At 40.9% G+C, this 17,329-nt stretch overlaps 1 pseudogene; it reads left to right on the top strand.

The window, feature by feature from the left end:
• The first annotated feature begins 4,677 nt into the window (after positions 1 to 4,677).
• Positions 4,678 to 17,329, top strand: part of LOC104659607 — an 89,226-nt pseudogene continuing 76,574 nt past the window's right edge.

The following is a 17,329-nucleotide window of genomic DNA, read 5'->3' as shown; positions in this document are numbered from 1 at the left end:
GCGTAGTACCCCTTTACACCCAGCACACTTTCTTCTGGAATGTTGGGCTTTAGAGCCCAATATTGCTCTACCTCCATTGAGGGAACTGCAAATAACTCAAACCAGACAGCTTGGCCCTCTTTCTCCGCTTAGCCACATCCACATTTCACCCAGTCCTGTCAATTTGGTCTCCTAAATGTAGAAAATGTTTACAGGTTTTTCTTCCCTATAGTCTCCGCTCACCTGCTGCCACTGTGATTCCCAGGAAGCACTGAGAAGTTCTGCCTGTTACAACATGTTACCCACCCTTTCATTCCTTTCTTGCTTTGACCCTTGAAGAAGATCAGAATATGACACCCCCAAATATGACACTTTGGCAGAAGGATTATTTTGACCTGTAGGCAATTGAGAACCAACAGATATAGACACAGTTATCTGCCTTCCCCTTATCTGCCTAAAAGCAGGGGATGAATTTCCCTTTGAGAAAGATGCTCCCCTAATATGGTTTGGGTTTGTGTCCCCACCCAAATCTCATGTTGAATTGTAATCCCCAATGTTGGAGGAGGGGCCTGGTGGGAGATAATTGGATCATGGGGACAGATTTCCTCCCTGCTGTTCTTGTGATAGTGAGTGACTTCTCATGATACCCGATTGTTTAAAAGTGTGTAGCCCCTCCCCCTTCTCTGTCTTTTCCTCCTGGTCTGGTCATGGAAGAGATGCCTGCCTCTCTTTTGCCTTCTACCATGATTATAAGTTTCCTGAGACCTCCCCAGAAGCCATCGTGCTTTCTGTAGAACCTGTGGAATCATAAGTCAATTAAACCTCTTTTTTTCAGTAAAAATTACCTAGTTTCATGTATATCTTTACAGCAGTGTGAGAATGGACTAATACACCCCCATTCATACCAGGGAGAGAAGAGTGACTCTAATCATTGAAGATTGGAAGTCAGCAACAAGATGAGTTTGCAGAAACAGACTGCTATGGCTTGGATATGGTTTGTTTGGCCTCACCAAGTCTCATGTTGAAATTTGATCCCCAGTGTTGGAAGTGGGACCTAATGGGAGGTGTTTGGGTGATGGGACAGATCACGCATAAATGGCTTGGTGCTGTCCTTGTGGTAATGAGTGAGTTCTTACTCTTGGTTCCTTGGAGAACTGGTAGTTAAAAAGCCTGGCCTCTCCTCCTCTGTCTCTTGCTTCCTGTCTCACCATGTAATCTGCACACACCAGCTTCCCTTCTTCCACCATGAGTGGAAGCCACTGGAAGCCCTCACCAGAAACAGTTGCTGGTGCCATGTTTTTTGTATAGCCTGCATAATCATGAGCCAAATCAACCTCTTTTGTTTACAAATTACCCAACCTCAGGTATTCCTTTATAGCAACACAGACTAAGACAAAGACTTTACTAAACTAGCCCTTACCCTCCATTAGTTCCCCTGTATATTTTCTAGTCACTTTCCCACATTTTATCCTCCCTTGAATCCCAAACCTTTCCTTTGTTAAAAGGGTGTAAAGGCCCTAAGTGTAACCACTTGAGTATCACTTCCTTTATATGAATTTCTGTGCATGTAAATATTAATAAAAATTGTGTGCTTTCCCTTCTGTTAATCTGTCTTTTGTTAGTTTAATCCACAGTCTCCTAGTTACTGAACCTAAGAGAGTAGAGGAAAAGTTTTTCCTCCCCAACACCTACTTCCATGATGGGCTCTGCTAGGAAAAGAAAAAATGTCGATTGACCGCCTGTACCACCACACATATCACCACTGCTGCCAACTGCCCTATTCCTGGTAGGGGCTCTTGCTGCTGGTCTAGAGATGCCACCACAGTGGTGATGCTCTGGAATCCTCAGCATTCCCAAATGGTACCAGATCCTGTGCACAAGTAGAGAGAGTACCCTCTTTCCTCCCAACTTGTGATGTTACACTTTATCACCTTATGTGAAACCAGTTAACAAATAGTTCTTGATTGTGTATTATGTGCACCAAAGCAGGGTCTTCCTGTGTCTCAGAGTCTCACAGTTTTTTATGGAAACAAGTCATTCAGATTCTACTTTTATCCCTTTTGCCAGTATGCAGAGTCTGTGCTGAGTACAAGCCTCCAAGACAGACAGACTACTGTTTTCCAAATTCCTCTCCTTTTGGGGGCACATGTACTGCTTCCATTCCCCTCTGAAACCCTCACATAATTTAACATCAAGGGGCCCACTCCACCAGCCTAGCAAACATGCCCAGACACCTTTGAAAGCTCCACATGGGAGAGGTAGCTTCTTGAATGCAAAGCTCCACCTACAGAACACTGTCCCCCAAATATTTCATATGCATGTACAACTTTGTGCCTTTGTATATGCTCTTTCCACCAGTACAGTGTTCTTTCTTCTTCTGTGACTGGCAAACTTTTCTACTCATCCTTCAAACATCACTGCCCCTGTGGAATCTTGCCTGCTCACCTCCTGGTTTGCCACCATGTTCCCTTTCTCCTTATGTACCGTATCTTCCAACCATGGCAGGCAACTCAGGATCCTGGAATTTACCACATTCTCAGGACTTCTGAGCCTTCATACACAGCTCCCTTTGCCTGGAATGTTTATTCCCTGATGTCTCTACTTAACAAACACCTACTAATTGTTAAAAGCTCACACTGCTCAGCTCTGAAAACTTGTCCACCTCCTTCAGGCAGGTTAATTAGTTCTTCCCTACCCCATGCTTCCAGGAAATAATCACCAAAGTATTCTTGTGCCAGCCACTAGAGTAATCAATTGACATTCATGTTTTTTCATTTAATCCTCACCACAGCCCTGTGTGGGAAGTATCATTATTGACCCTATTTTAGACTTGAGAACATTGAAGGCATTCACCTTTTACATGCCATTATATGTAAAAACATGAAATGTTTGCTCAGTCATGGTCTCCATGATTAGATTGGAAGGCGCTGAGAAGTAAGGGACCCAATGTCCAGCACGTCCAGACATTCAGTAAATATTTGCCAAGTGAAGAGTCCATCTGGTGAGATTCTTTCTCCATTTGGGAGAGCAAGCAGTTCAGGGAATACATAAATACGCAGAGGCTAGGCAGATTTTCAGGACATTTTCTCTGTACCCTACTCGAAAGAAAACTAATAAAACTTGCATTAACAAGTACAAATGAAAAAAAGTTCTTGTTTGCTTTACAAACTGATTTGCTGTAAGATGTCTTTCAAAATAAATGATAAATATTGGATTTACACATTGATTTTTCTAAATGCTTAAAGCAAAATGTCCTTGCATGTGTGGCATAGGCTTCACAGTAATACCAAGCTGTGAAGAATTTTTGCTAAGACTTCAATATTGTGGATAAGTAATACCTATATTTCTACATATGCTATCTATAATAGAATATAATATTTATAATAGCTATAATATACATTACAGGCCGGGCATTATAGCTTATGCCTGTAAGGGCAACATAGTGGGGCACCCATTTCTACTAAAAATTAAAAAAATAGCCAAGCATAGTGCACATGTCTATAGTCCCAGCTACTCAGGAGACTGAAGCAGAAGGATGACTTGAACCCAGGAGTTCAAGGCTGCAGTTGTCTATGATCATGCCGATCATGCCACTGCACTCCAACCTGGGTGACAGAGCAAGACCCTGTTTCGTAAATATATATAAAACAATACTTATATATCTTTATATCTTTCTCTGTGTGTGTATGAATACTTACGCGCCAACATGGTGTGTATGGAGCCTTCACAAAATGGCCCGTACAACAGACCCAATGCCTGACTTCAAGTTAATGTAGACAGAAGGAATTCTAAATTGCCTCCCAGTCTAAGCAGTCCCCAATCTAAGAATAACATATTGGCCAAAAGTTTAGAATTCAGCATGCATTTTCTTACTGAAACATCATTCTATTTGATCCTCAGATTCCCAGGCCAGTTCACACAAGCCTCTTGAACCCTGAATATAGTCAAGTTATATATAGTACTAATTAGTACCCGCTTAAGCTCCATCCTGGGGGCGGGGGCAGGTGGTGAGGAGGGGAGAGAGCAGGGAGTTTCCTCTCATTTTTCTGGATGGGATGGATGGGAGGGAGGCAAGGCACAGGCCCTAGGCAAAACCTCAAAGAATACAAAGTTTGTACTTGACAGCTTCTTCTCTCCATGTCATCATACACTCTCTGGGTTCTCAGTGCCCTCATTCCTCTCTTCAGACCCAGCTATCCCATCTGCCTTGTTCCACAAAGAACCTCAGGCTCCCCCATTAACCACCTCACACAACAATCAAAACCTAAATCCCTCCAGGGCAGCTGTCTGGCATTAGGAAGGAAGCAACTTAAGTGAAGTAAATGATAATTGCTTAACCCTCAGATACCTTTTCACTTTTAAATACTTTATTATTCTTTATTACCCTCAAAATGCATTCCCCAATTACAAAAATAAAGGCAGAGGGCTAAAGTGAGTGAAAACCTTCTGGCAGTGGAAACAATAGAAGGGAATTTTGGGGATGAGAGGGATGAGATTTTGGTTGATGGTAGAAGTAGGCAGCACCAAGTAAATAGGCCATACCTGTCCTTCCTAAGCATCCGTAATCCGGGCCTTCTCCCCTTACAAAGAGTGCTAATGTTATTCCTGCTCTTCCAGCTTTCTCTCTCTTTCACTTCTGAACCTGCTACTTCTCTAAAATGCCCGGGTTTGGGTTTATTGTGAGATGTAGCAGCTTGCATGGCAGCCAGAGGCCCTGGTGAGGAGGAAGGGGCTGATGGTCTACATGTGTTCCTGAAAACTGTGCCATTGTCCTCTGGCATTCACATGGGCGTTGCCATAGGAGGGAGCAGCTCAGAAAGGAATTCTGAAGCTCTGGAATGCATCCGCATAGGGAGCCCTCTTCATCAAGAGGTAAGTGGGGGAGGGGGAGGAAACGCTGCAGAAGGGCATTGGCCCTTTTCAGTCCTTCAATAAAGCTGTTCACCTCTGTTCAACTTATCACCAAAATTAATAACAAAATAACTTTGGGGTCAAAACTATTGAGTTCACTCCAATCAGGGAACCAGGAGAAGACAGAGTTAATACATGCAAACAATTCATATTTCTTGTTTCCGACATCTCTTAATCTTTATTTCCTTATCTGTAAAATAAGGATAAGAATAATCTCTATGCCATGGGGTTCTTGTCAGGCTTAAATGAGTTAATAAAGTGTTCATGAGAGTGACTGACATATAAATGCACAGTAAATGCCTTTTAAAAAATTAGACCAGGTGTAGTAGCTTATGTTTGTAATCCCAGCAATTTGGGAGGCCAAGGCAGGAAGATCACTTAGAGACCAGCCTGGGCAACATAGAAAAACCCCATCTCTAAAAAAGTTAAAAATAAATGAGCTGTGTGTGATGGCACATGCTTGTAATTCCAGCTACTTGGAGGCTGAGGCAGGAAAATCACTTGAGCTCAGGAGTTCAAGGCTGCAGTGATCATGCCCACTGCACTGCAGCCTGAAGGACAGAACAAGACCCTGTCTCTAAAAAAAAAAAAAGAAAAGAAAAATAATTTTAAAAAACTAGGGGAACCCTTTGTTCTTGAACTTTAGTAGTTAAAAGAAAAAGGAAAACAGTCTCAGGCTGGGTTAACTTCAATCAGAAAGTGGAACCTAAGTCTGTCTTTGAAGGAAGTGCCAACCTGAAATGGCCAACCAGGAGAAGCCTTTTGGGGGGTCCTGGTATAAAACAGGAGAGGAGGCTGTCCCTACAGGGCTTCAGTCAAAACTTAGTAAGAAGAAGAACCTGACTGTAGTGCCGAAGAGAGGAGGAAAAATCTACACACTAGAAATTGGGAGTTGTGGCTGTTGCATTTAGTTTTAATTACATGACTACAAGGTGGGAAAACTGGTTAACCACACTTCTTTTCTAAAAAAAAAAAAAAAAAAAAAAAAAAAAGATCTTGGGGTTGTTTTTGACCATAATTTCAATAAAAACCCACAGTATAACATGTGACATGGTTATTTCCAATGTCCGTTTACTCATAGGCTATAATAACAGAAAGGCTTTCATTCATTCATCAGCTATTTATGGACCACATACAGTGGGCCAAGCACAACACTTGTTTCTGGGGTTCCAATGGTGGACAAGATAGATGCAGTATCTGCCCACATGGAGATTACAGTCTACTAGGGAATACAGATACTAGACAAGTTATTACACGTGTGATGGGTAGTATGAAAGGGCGAGTCCAAGGTGCTGTGACTAAGTCATAGGGACTTGTCCTCATCATGGAGAAGCAAGGAAGACCTTCCAGAGGAAATGACAGAGGAAGGTGAGACTTAAAGAAGAGTTAGGAAATGGGGTTCCATACCATATTTTGTTTGAAAACAGAGTTTCACTGCCTTAAAAGAGAACAACCATTGGACTAAAGCATTGATTCTTCAGGTGATTCCTGTTATAATATAGGTGCCCCTGGTACAGACAGCTGGTAACCACTATAAATATTTTCCTATAAATAAATTCCACCAAGGAAAATAAAAAGTAGAGCTTTAGGGGGTTAGATGACAAGACAGGAACATTTTGATGGAGGGAAGGGATATAAATCTGAAGTATTATCTGAAAATTCAGGCTTAAATATGGCTCTGCAAGGGGAGATGAGGGAATCACTTAGGAGCTGGGGTGGGGACAGTGGTGTACCAAAGTGAGAAGTATTTTATCAATGACTGTTTAGAATTGCCAGCATGTGGTTACAATAAAAGTCTGACCAACTTTTGGTCAGTTTTAATATTGTTTTTAAATTATTCATAAACGATGCACCAGCTTATTGACTGAATCCTGTTGGAGCACTCTCCACCCACCCCACCCCCCCGCCACCACCCTGCATGCCACTAGATGGCAGTCACACAGAAGTTGGAGAAAGGCAAACACTAGTAGTAGTCAGCACAGTTATCAGGAGCCCTTTGCTCTGCAATTCTAAGAAAATCAGCTCTCTGGAGTACCTCTTGGGATATGGCCTCTTCTCAAGCAGCTGAAGTCATTATTGTACACTTGCCGTGTTTGTGCAGGGGAAAGTAGCCACTTATGACCCTGACCTCATGTCAGGCAGAGAGGAGAATTGAGGCAACTATCTGGTTGTCAGGCAACCAAAAACCCTTCCTGCAAGGACTAGCTGATTGTTTTCTCAAACGTCCCTTTTGCTTTGGCTAGCAGAGACCCAGTCTGAGTACGATTACTCTCCTGGATCTGAAACAAAGGCATAATCACATGGGGTGGGATTGGAAAGGACCAGATATTAACCCCAAGCCACAGGCAAGGGGATGTCTGGAGCAAGACAACAGGCTTGAGAAGGCTCTGATGCAATGCAATGGGTAAGGAGGAGGGTGTTTGGGTGAAAGGAAAAGGTCAGTGTGCATTTGAAGTCAAAACTGTGGCCTATGGGATGCCCTGAAGTTTCGGAAACTGAGGACAAGCTCCAAGAATATTGAGACATTCTGGCAAGTTTGGAGAGGGAACACCTCCAGAAAAACACAGACAATTTGAGCTGATTGAAAGGCTTTGGATACAAAATGGGACTCTGTGTTGGATGAGAGGGGAAAGTTTGTAAGCAAGTATAGGGGAAGGAAGTTCTGGGACGGAGCAAAAGGAAGGGAGGACCTCAAAAGTAAAGGAATTCTAAACGTCTTTCCAAGATGGTAGTCTGCTAAAGTTTTGGGGTAGATATGACTATCTCCTTGCCCTCCCAACAAGCTAAACAGTAGACAAATTTGGTCTTGGCCACCTATTTTGCTGTCCCCTCCTACCTTTTAGCTCCCATCCCTGGTGCTCAGCACCCTCTTTTTTCCCTTGGAGTGTTTTCCAACATTGGTAGAAGTTAGAGAACATTTGGGGTTTGGCTCTTTGGAGTGGTACTAACCAAGCAATAATTCATCTATCAAAGTTTGACTACTATTATACGTATAAAAACTGTCAAATTCCTGAAGCACACATGGCACACAGAAGACCAATTCTAACCCACTAGACCTGCTTGGAGCCATTGCTGATCCCCATTCTGCTTTTAGGATGAAAGTGTTCAATGCCCTACCCTGAAGCAAGCTGATTAATTCAGACTAATATGTCAATGACTGCTAATAAGTTGATGCCCTACTAAATGAAACATTTGTACCCTATGAAGAAAGGTCTTTGTTTAATTTAGTGGTTCCTAAACATTTTGAGTCCATATAACTTATTTTATCAATCAAAACTATCTGATTATCCCATGACAGTAGTTGTACTTCTAGTGTCTGCTGATTGAGAAAATATATAATGAAAAAAGTTACTATACAGTTAAAAAGTTACATATGCAGAAGGTTTTTTCCTTTATTAATCACAACAGTACCACGTATGATTGAGAAATAGTAGCAAACATGTGTAAGATATATTTAATCAAAATAAAAGCCTTGTTCACAAGCTGATTTGCAGGTTTCTCACATAACTCCTTGGCTCCCCACAGTATTGTGGCCCCAGATTAAGAACCACTGTCTGAACGAGAACAAAAATGATTGAAGCAGAGACTTTAAATCTCTTTGAAAGCTTCATACTGAAGATATTTTAATGTCAGGAGGGTAGGGTAGAGCCTCTCCCCAGTACCTCACAGATGTATTTTCTGTAGAAGGTCTGGGCAGGGCTAGTTAATAGCTAACAAAATGAAAATAAAGAAATGTTCCTGTTTCAGGAAGCCACCCTAAGTGCTCATGTGAATAACTTCCACAGAGACCAATGCTGGAGGAAGCTGGTGGAACATTCAGGGTTTAACTTTTGGAAGTAGAGATTGCCAAACAATAGACCATTCATTAAAGTTTGGCTACCATCAAAATACAAAAGAATCAATTTCCCCAAACAGGGCTAATGGAGAAAAGCCATACAACTGTGAATATACAAAAACCCACTTAATTGAACACTTTGAAAGGGTAAATTGTATGACATATGAATTATGCTCATTAAAAGTGTTATTTTAAAAACAAAATGAGTATCATCAGGAGCACTTAGTTCAACACAGTTGCCAATATTAAGTTCCCCATATCTGAGCACCTTGTACCTCCAATATCCAGGGCCTGTGAATTTAGGCTATCCTCAGCTCCACAGAAGGTGGACTCTTACTGATATTGTCCATCTGACTTTGTATATTCTGAGAGGAGATGATAATTAAAAACATCAGATAGTAAAGTAGAGTAGAGTGGAGGGGTTAAAATACCAACACTGAAATCAGTCAACCTGGTTCCCTGTTCTTACTGTATGATTTTGGGTATGTCATTCCATCTCTGTGAGCTTCATATTTTAAATCAACGTGTTTCATCACATTGCTTGCTCCTGCCTCCTGACATTGCTTTATATAGAAGTGTTTTCTTTCATCTCTGAATATTTGAAGATTTTTCTAGATATCTTTGTTATTGAATTTTAATTTATTCTATGAATATCATTGTATGATTTCTATTCCTTTAAATGTCTTCTTTTTTGCTACTTTATATCTATATATTTTTCATTTTAGATTCAGGGGTACATATGCAGGTCCCACAATATGCCCTCTCTTGGAATGTGTTCCATATATACTTGAAAAGAATGCGAATTCTCCTGTTGTTGGGTGAAGTGTTTTACAAATGACAATTAGGTCAAATGGTTGTTAGTGTTGTTTTGGTCTTCTGTATTTTTTAAAATTTTTAAATTTTATTTATTTACTTATACTTTAAGTTCTAGGGTGCATGTGCACAACATGCAGGTTTGTTACATAGGTATACATGTGCCATGTTGGTTTGCTACACCCTTCAACTCATCATTTACATTAGGCATTTCTCCTAATGCTATCCCTCCCCCAGCCCCCCACACCCCCACAGGCCCCAGTTTGATTCCTGCCCTGTGTCCATGTGTTCTTGTTGTTCAACTCGCACCTATCAGTGAGAACATGTGGTGTCTGGTTTTCTGTCCTTGTGACAGTTTGCGTAGAATGATGGTTTCCAGCTGCATCCATGTCCCTGCAAAGGACATGAACTCATCCTTTTTTACGGCTGCATAGTATTCCATGGTGTGTATGTGCCACATTTTCTTAATCCAGTCTATCACTGATGGACATTTGGGTTGATTCCAAGTCTTTGCTATTGTGAACAGTGCCACAATAAACATACGTGTGCATGTGTCTTTATGGTACCATGATTTATAATCCTTCGGGTATACACCCAGTAATGGGATTGCTGGGTCAAATAATCCTTGAGGAATCACCACACTGTCTTCCACAATGGTTGAACTAATTTACACTCCCACCAACAGTGTAAAAGTGTTCCTATTTCTCTACATCCTTTCCAGCATCTGTTGTTTCCTGACTTTTTAATGATTGTCATTCTACCTGGCATGAGATGGTATTTCATTGTGGTTTTGATTTGCATTACTCTGATGACCAGTGATGATGAGGGGTTTTTTTCATATGTTTGTTGGCTGCATAAATGTCTTCCTTTGAGAAGTGTCTGTTCATATCCTTCGCCCACTTTTTGATGGGTTTTTTTTTTTTTTTTCTCGTAAATTTGTTTGAGTTCTTAGTAGATTCTGGAAATTAGCCCTTTGTCAGGTAGGTAGATTGCAAAGATTTTCTCCCATTCTGTAGGTTACCTGTTCACTCTGGTGATAGTTTCTTTTGCTGTGCAGAAGCCCTTTAGTTTTATTAGATCTCATTTGTCTATTTTTGCTTTTGTTGCCATTGCTTTTGGTGTTTTAGTCATGAAGTCTTTGCCCATGCCTATGTCCTGAATGACATTGCCTAGGTTTTCTTCTAGGGTTTTTATGGTGTTGGGTCTTACATTTAAGTCTTTAATCCATCTTGAGTTAGTTTTTGTACATGGTGTAAGGAAGGGATCCAGTTTCAGCTTTCTACATATGGCTAGTCTGTTTTCCCAGCACCATTTATTAAATAGGGAATCATTTTCCCATTGCTTGTTTTTTTCAGGTTTGTCAAAGATCAGATGTGTGGTGGTATTTCTGAGGACTCTGTTCTATTCTATTGGTTTATATATCTGTTTTGATACTAGTACCATGCTGTTTTGGTTACTGTAGCCTTGTAGTATAGTTTGAAGTCAGGTAGCATGATGCCTCCAGCTTTGTCCTTTTTGCTTAGGATTGTCTTGGCTATGCAGGCTCTTTTTTGGTTCCATATGAACTTTAAAGTAGTTTTTTCCAATTCTGTGAAGAAAGTTAGTGGTAGATTGATGGAGATAGTATTGAATCAATAACTTACCTTGGGCAATGTGGCCATTTTCACAATATTGATTCTTCCTATCCAAGAGCATGGAATGTTCTTCCATTTGTTTGTGTCCTCTTTTATTTCATTGAGCAGTGGTTTCTAGTTCTCCTTGAAGAGGTCCTTCATATCCGATGTAAGTTGGATTCCTAGGTATTTCATTCTCTTTGTAGTAATTGTGAATGGGAGTTCACTCATGATTTGGCTCTCTAATTATCTATTATTGGTGTATAGGAATGCTTGTGATTTTTGCACATTGATTTTGTATCCTGAGACTGCTGAAGTTGCTTATCCATTTAAGGAGATTTTGGGCTGAGATGATGGGGTTTTCTAAATATGCAATCATGTCATCTGCAAACAGAGACAATTTGACTTCCTCTTTTCCTAATTGAATACCCTTTATTTCTTCCTCTTGCCTGATTGCGTGGCCAGAACTTCCAATACTATGTTGAATAGGAGTGGTGAAAGAGGGCATCCTTGTCTTGTGCCGGTTTTCAAAGGGAATGCTTCCAGTTTTTGACCATTCAATATGATATTGACTGTGGGTTTGTCATAAATAGCTCTTATTATTTTGAGCTATGTTCCATCAATACCTAGTTTATTGAGAGTTTTTAGCATGAAAGGCTGTTGAATTTTGTTGAAGGCCCTTTCTGCATCTACTGAGATAATCATGTGAGTTTTGTCATTGGTTTTGTTTATGTGATGGATTACGTTTATTGATTTGTGTATGTTGAACCAGCCTTGCATCCCAGGGATGAGGCTGACTTGATCATGTTGGATAAGCTTTTTGATGTGCTGCTGGATTTGGTTTGCCAGTATTTTATTGAGGATTTTCGCATTGATGTTCTTCAGGGATATTGGACTAAAATTCTTTTTTTGTTGTGTCTCTACCAGGTATCAGGATGATGTTGGCCTCATAAAATGAGTTAGGGAGGATTCCCTCTTTTTCTGTTGATTGAAATAGTTTCAGAAGGAATAGTAGCAACTTCTCTTTGTACCTCTGGTAGAATTCAGCTGTGAATCTGTCTGGTCCTAGACTATTTTTGGTTGGTGGGCTATTAATTATTACCTCAATTTCAGAACCTGTTATTGGTCTATTCAGGGATTCAACTCCTTCCTGGTTGAGTCTTGGGAGGGTGTATTTGTCCAGCAATTTATCAATTTCTTCTAGATTTTCTAGTTTATTTGCATAGAGGTGTTCATAGTATTCGCTGATGGTAGTTTATATTTCTATGGGATCAGTGGTGAGATCCCCTTTATCATTTTTTATTGCGTCTATTTGATTCTTCTCTCTTTTCTTCTTTATTAATCTAGCTAGTGGTCTATGTATTTTGTTGACCATTTCAAAAAACCAGCTCCTGGATTCATTGATTTTTTGAAGGGATTTTTCTGTCTCTATCTCCTTCAGTTCTGTTCTGATCTTAGTTATTTCTTGCCTTCTGCTCACTTTTGAATTTGGTTGCTCTTGCTTCTCTATTTCTTTTAATTGAGATGTCAGAGTGTTGATTTTAGATTCTTACTGTTTTCTCTTTTGAGCATTTAGTGCTATAACTTTCCCTCTACACACTGCTTTAAATGTGTCCCAGAGATTCTGGTATGTTGTGTCTTTGTTCTCACTGGTTTCAAAGAACATCTTTACTTCTGCCTTCATTCGTTATTTACCCAGTAGTCATTCAGGAGCAGGTTGTTCAGTTTCCATGTAGTTGTGCAGTTTTGAGTGTGTTTCTTAATCCTGAGTTCTAATTTGATTGCACTGTGGTCTGAGAGACAGTTTGTTGTGATTTCTGTTCTTTTACATTTGCTGAGGAGTGTTTTACTACCAATTATGTGGTCAATTTTAGAATAAGTGTGATGTGATGCTGAGAAGAATGTATATTCTGTTGATTTGGGGTGGAGGGTTCTGTAGACGTCTATTAGGTCTGCTTGGTACAGAGCTGAGTTCAAGTCCTGGATATCCTTGTCAACCATCTGTCTCGTTGATCTGTCTAATTAATATTAACAGTGGGGTGTTAATGTCTTCCATTATTGTTGTGTGGGAGTCTAAGTCTCTTTGTAGGACTCTAAGGACTTGCTTTATTAATCTGGGTGGTACTGTATTGGGTGCATATATATTTAGGATAGTTAGCTCTTATTGTTGAATTGATCCCTTTACCATTATGTAATGGCTTTTTCTTTTGATCTTTGTTGGTTTAAAGTCTGTTTTATCAGAGACTAGGATTGCAACCCCTGGTGTTTTTTCTTTCCATTTGCTTGGTAAATATTCCTCCATCCCTTTATTTTGAGCCTATGTGCATCTTTGCATGTGAAATGGGTCTCCTGAATACAGCACACCAATGGGTCTTGACACTATCCAATTTGCCAGTCTGTGTCTTTTAATTGGGGCATTTAGCCCATTTACATTTAAGGTTGATATTGTTATGTTTGAATTTCGTCCTGTCATTATGATGTTTGCTGGTTATTTTGCCCATTAATTGATGCAGTTTCTTTATAGGGTCAATGTTATGTACGATTTGGCACGTTTTTGCAGTGGCTGGTACTGGTTGTTCCTTTCCATGTTTATTGCTTCCTTCAGGAGCTCTTGTAAGGCAGGCCTGGTGGTGACAAAATCTCTCAGCATTTGCTTGTCTCTAAAGGATTTTATTTCTCATTCACTTATGAAGCTTTGTTTGGCTGGATATGAGATTCTGGGTTGAAAATTCTTTTTTTTAAGAATGTTGAATTTGGCCCCCATTCTCTTCTGGCTTGCAGGGTTTCTGCCAAGAGTTCTGCTGTTAGTCTGATGGGCTTCCCTTTGTGGGTAACCTGACCTTTCTCTCTGGCTGCCCTTAACATTTTTTCCTTTGTTTCAACCTTAGTGAATCTGACAATTTTGTGTCTTGGGGTTGCTCTTCTCGAGGAGTATCTTTGTGGTGTTCTCTGTATTTCCTGAATTTGAATGTTGGCCTGCCTTGCTAGTTTAGGGAAGTTCTCTTGGATAATATCCTGAAGAGTGTTTTCTACTTGGTTCCATTCTCCACGTCACTTTCCAGTACACCAATCAAATGTATGTTTGGTCTTTTCACATTGTCCCATATTTCTTGGAGACTTTGTTCATTTCTTTTCACTCTTTTTTCTCTAATCTTGCCTTCTTGCTTTATTTCATTAGTTTGATCTTCAATCACTGATATCCTTTCTTCCACTTGATTGAATCAGTTATTGAAGCTTGTGCGTGTGTCATGAAGTTCTTGTGCCATGGTTTTCAGCTCCATCAGGTCATTTAAGATCTTCTCTACACTGTTCATTCTAGTTAGCCATTCATCTCACCTTTTATTCAAGGTTTTCAGCTTCCTTGCGATGGGTTAGAACCTGTTCCTTTTTTTCTTTTCTTTTCTTTTTTGAGATGGAGTCTCGCTCTGTCGCCCAGGCTGGAGGGCAGTGGCCGGATCTCAGCTCACTGCAAGCTCCGCCTCCCAGGTTTACGCCATTCTCCTGCCTCAGCCTTCCGAGTAGCTGGGACTACAGGCGCCCGCCACCTTGCCCGGCTAGTTTTTTTTTTTTTTTTTTTTTTTTTTTTTTTTGTAGAGACGGGGTTTCACCATGTTAGCCAGGATGGTCTCGATCTCCTGACCAAGTGATCCGTCCGTCTCGGCCTCCCTAAGTGCTGGGATTACAGGCTTGAACCACCATGCCTGGCAGAACATGCTCCTTTAGCTCAGAGAAGTTTGTTATTACTGACCTTCTGAAGCCTACACCTGTCAACTCGTCAAACTCATTCTCCGTCCAGTTTTAATCCCTTGGCAGCGAGGAGCTGTGATCCTTTGGAGGAGAAGAGGCACTCTGTGTTTTGGAATTTTCAGCTTTTCTGCTCTGGTTTCTCCCCATCTTTGTGGTTTTATCTACTTTTGGTCTTTGAGGTTGTTGACCTACAGATGGGATTTTCGTATGGATGTCCTTTTGTTGATGTTGATGCTATTCCTTTCTGTGTGACTTTTCCTTCTAATAGTCAGACCCCTCAGCTGCAGGTCCGTTGGAGTTGGATGGCGGTCCACTCCAGACACTGTTTGCCTGGGTAACACCAGCAGAGGCTGCAGAAAAGCAAACATTGCTGCCTAATCCTTCCTCTGGAAGCTTCCTCCCAGAGAGGCACCCACCTGTTTGAGGTGTCTGTCGGCCCCTACTGGAAGGTGTTTCCCAGTCAGGCTACATGGGGGTCAGGGACCCACTTGAGGAGGCAGTCTGTCCCTTCTCAGAACTCAAACGCAGTGCTGAGAGAACCACTGCTCTCTTCAGAGCTGTCAGACAGGGACATTTAAGTCTGCAGAAACTCTGCTGCCTTTTGTTCTACTAAGCATTGCCTCCAGAAGTGGAATCCATACAGCCAGTAGGCCTTGCTGAGCTGTGGTGGGCTCCACCAAGTTTGTGCTTCCAGGTCTCTTTGTTTACACTGTGAGCTACTCAAGCCTCAGCAATGGTGGACGCCCCTCTGCCCACCAATCTACAGTGTCACAGGTCAATCTCAGACTGCTGTGCTAGCAGTGAGCAAGACTCGGTGGTCGTGGGACCCACCGAGCCAGGCACGTGAGGGTATCTCCTGCTCTGCCAGTTGTTAAGACTGCAGAAAAAGTGCAGTATTTTGTCAGGAGTGTACCGCTTCTCCAGGTACAGTCTGTCACGGCTTCCCTTGACCGGGAAACGGATATTTCCAGACCCCTTGCACTTCCTGAGTGAGGCGATGCCCTGCCCTGCTTGAGCTCGCCCTCTGTTGGCTGCACCCACTGTCCAACCACTCCCAATGAGATAAACCAGGCACCTCAGTTTGGAATGCAGGAATCAACCATCTTCTACATAGGTCTGGGTGGGAACTGCAGACCGGAGCTGTTCCTATTCAGCCATCTTGGAAGCACCCTCCAGTCGTCTGTATTTTTAATGACATTCAGTATACTTGTTCTATCAGTTACTGAGAGAGGAATATTGAAGTTTCCAAAAATAATTGTCTATCTTTATTTCTATCAATTTCTGCTCAAGTATTTAAACTTCTGTTGTTAGATGCATACATATTTTAAACTGTTATATCTTCAGGGAGAATTGACTCCTTTATAATTATAGAATGTCTCTCAGTATCTCTAATAATACTCCTTGATCTGAAGTCTACTTTATCTGATATCATTATTCCAGATTTCTTTTTTTTTTTTTTATTTTAAGTTCTAGGATACATGTGCAGGATGTACAGGATGTGCATGTTTGTTACTCATGTAAACATGTGCCATGGTGTTTTGCTTCACAGATCATCCCATTACCTTGGTATTAAGCCCAGCATCCATTAGCTATTATTCCTGATGCTCCCCCTTCCCCTGTCCCCCCAACAGGCCCCAGTGTTTATTGTTCCCCTCCTGTGTCCATGTGTTCTCATTGTTCAGCTCCAACTTATAAATGAGAACATGCAGTGTGTGATTTTCTGTTCCTGCATTCGTTTGCTGAGGATAATGGCTTCCAGCTCCATCCATGTCCCTGCAAAACTCATGATCATGCTCTTTTCTATGGCTGCATAGTATTCCATGGTGTATATGTACCACATTTTCTTTATCCAGTCTATCAATGATGGGCATTTGGGTTGAATCCATGTCTTTGCTGTTGTGAATAGTGTTACAATGAGCATATGCATGCATGTATCTTTATAAATGAATGATTTAAATTCCTTTGGGTATATACCCAGTAATGAGATTGCTGAGTCAAATGGTATTTCTGGTTCTAAATCTTTGAGGAATCACCAACTGTCTGCTACAACGGTTAAACTAATTTACACTCCCACCAACGATGTAAAAGTGTTCCTATTTGTCTGCAATCTCACCAGCATCTGTTGTTTCTTGACCTTTTAATAATCGTCATTATCACTGGCATAGGATGGTATCTCATTGTGGTTTTGATTTTAATTTCTCTAATGATCAGTGATGTTGAGCTTTTTATCGTATGGTTTTTTTTTTTTTTTTTTTTTTGGCTACATAAATGTCTTATTTTGAGAAGTGTATGTTCATGTCTACTTTTTTAATGGGGTTGTTTTTTTCTTGTAAATTTGCTTAAATTCCTTGTAGATTCTGGATATTAGACCTTTGCCAGATGGATAGATTGCAAAAATTTTCTCCCAGTATGTAGATTGTCTGTTCACTCT

Source organism: Rhinopithecus roxellana, chromosome 7 (genome assembly GCF_007565055.1).
Source record: "Rhinopithecus roxellana isolate Shanxi Qingling chromosome 7, ASM756505v1, whole genome shotgun sequence".
In the NCBI taxonomy this organism is placed as follows: Eukaryota; Metazoa; Chordata; class Mammalia; order Primates; family Cercopithecidae; genus Rhinopithecus; species Rhinopithecus roxellana.
This window is presented reverse-complemented; position numbering and strand designations above follow the sequence as displayed.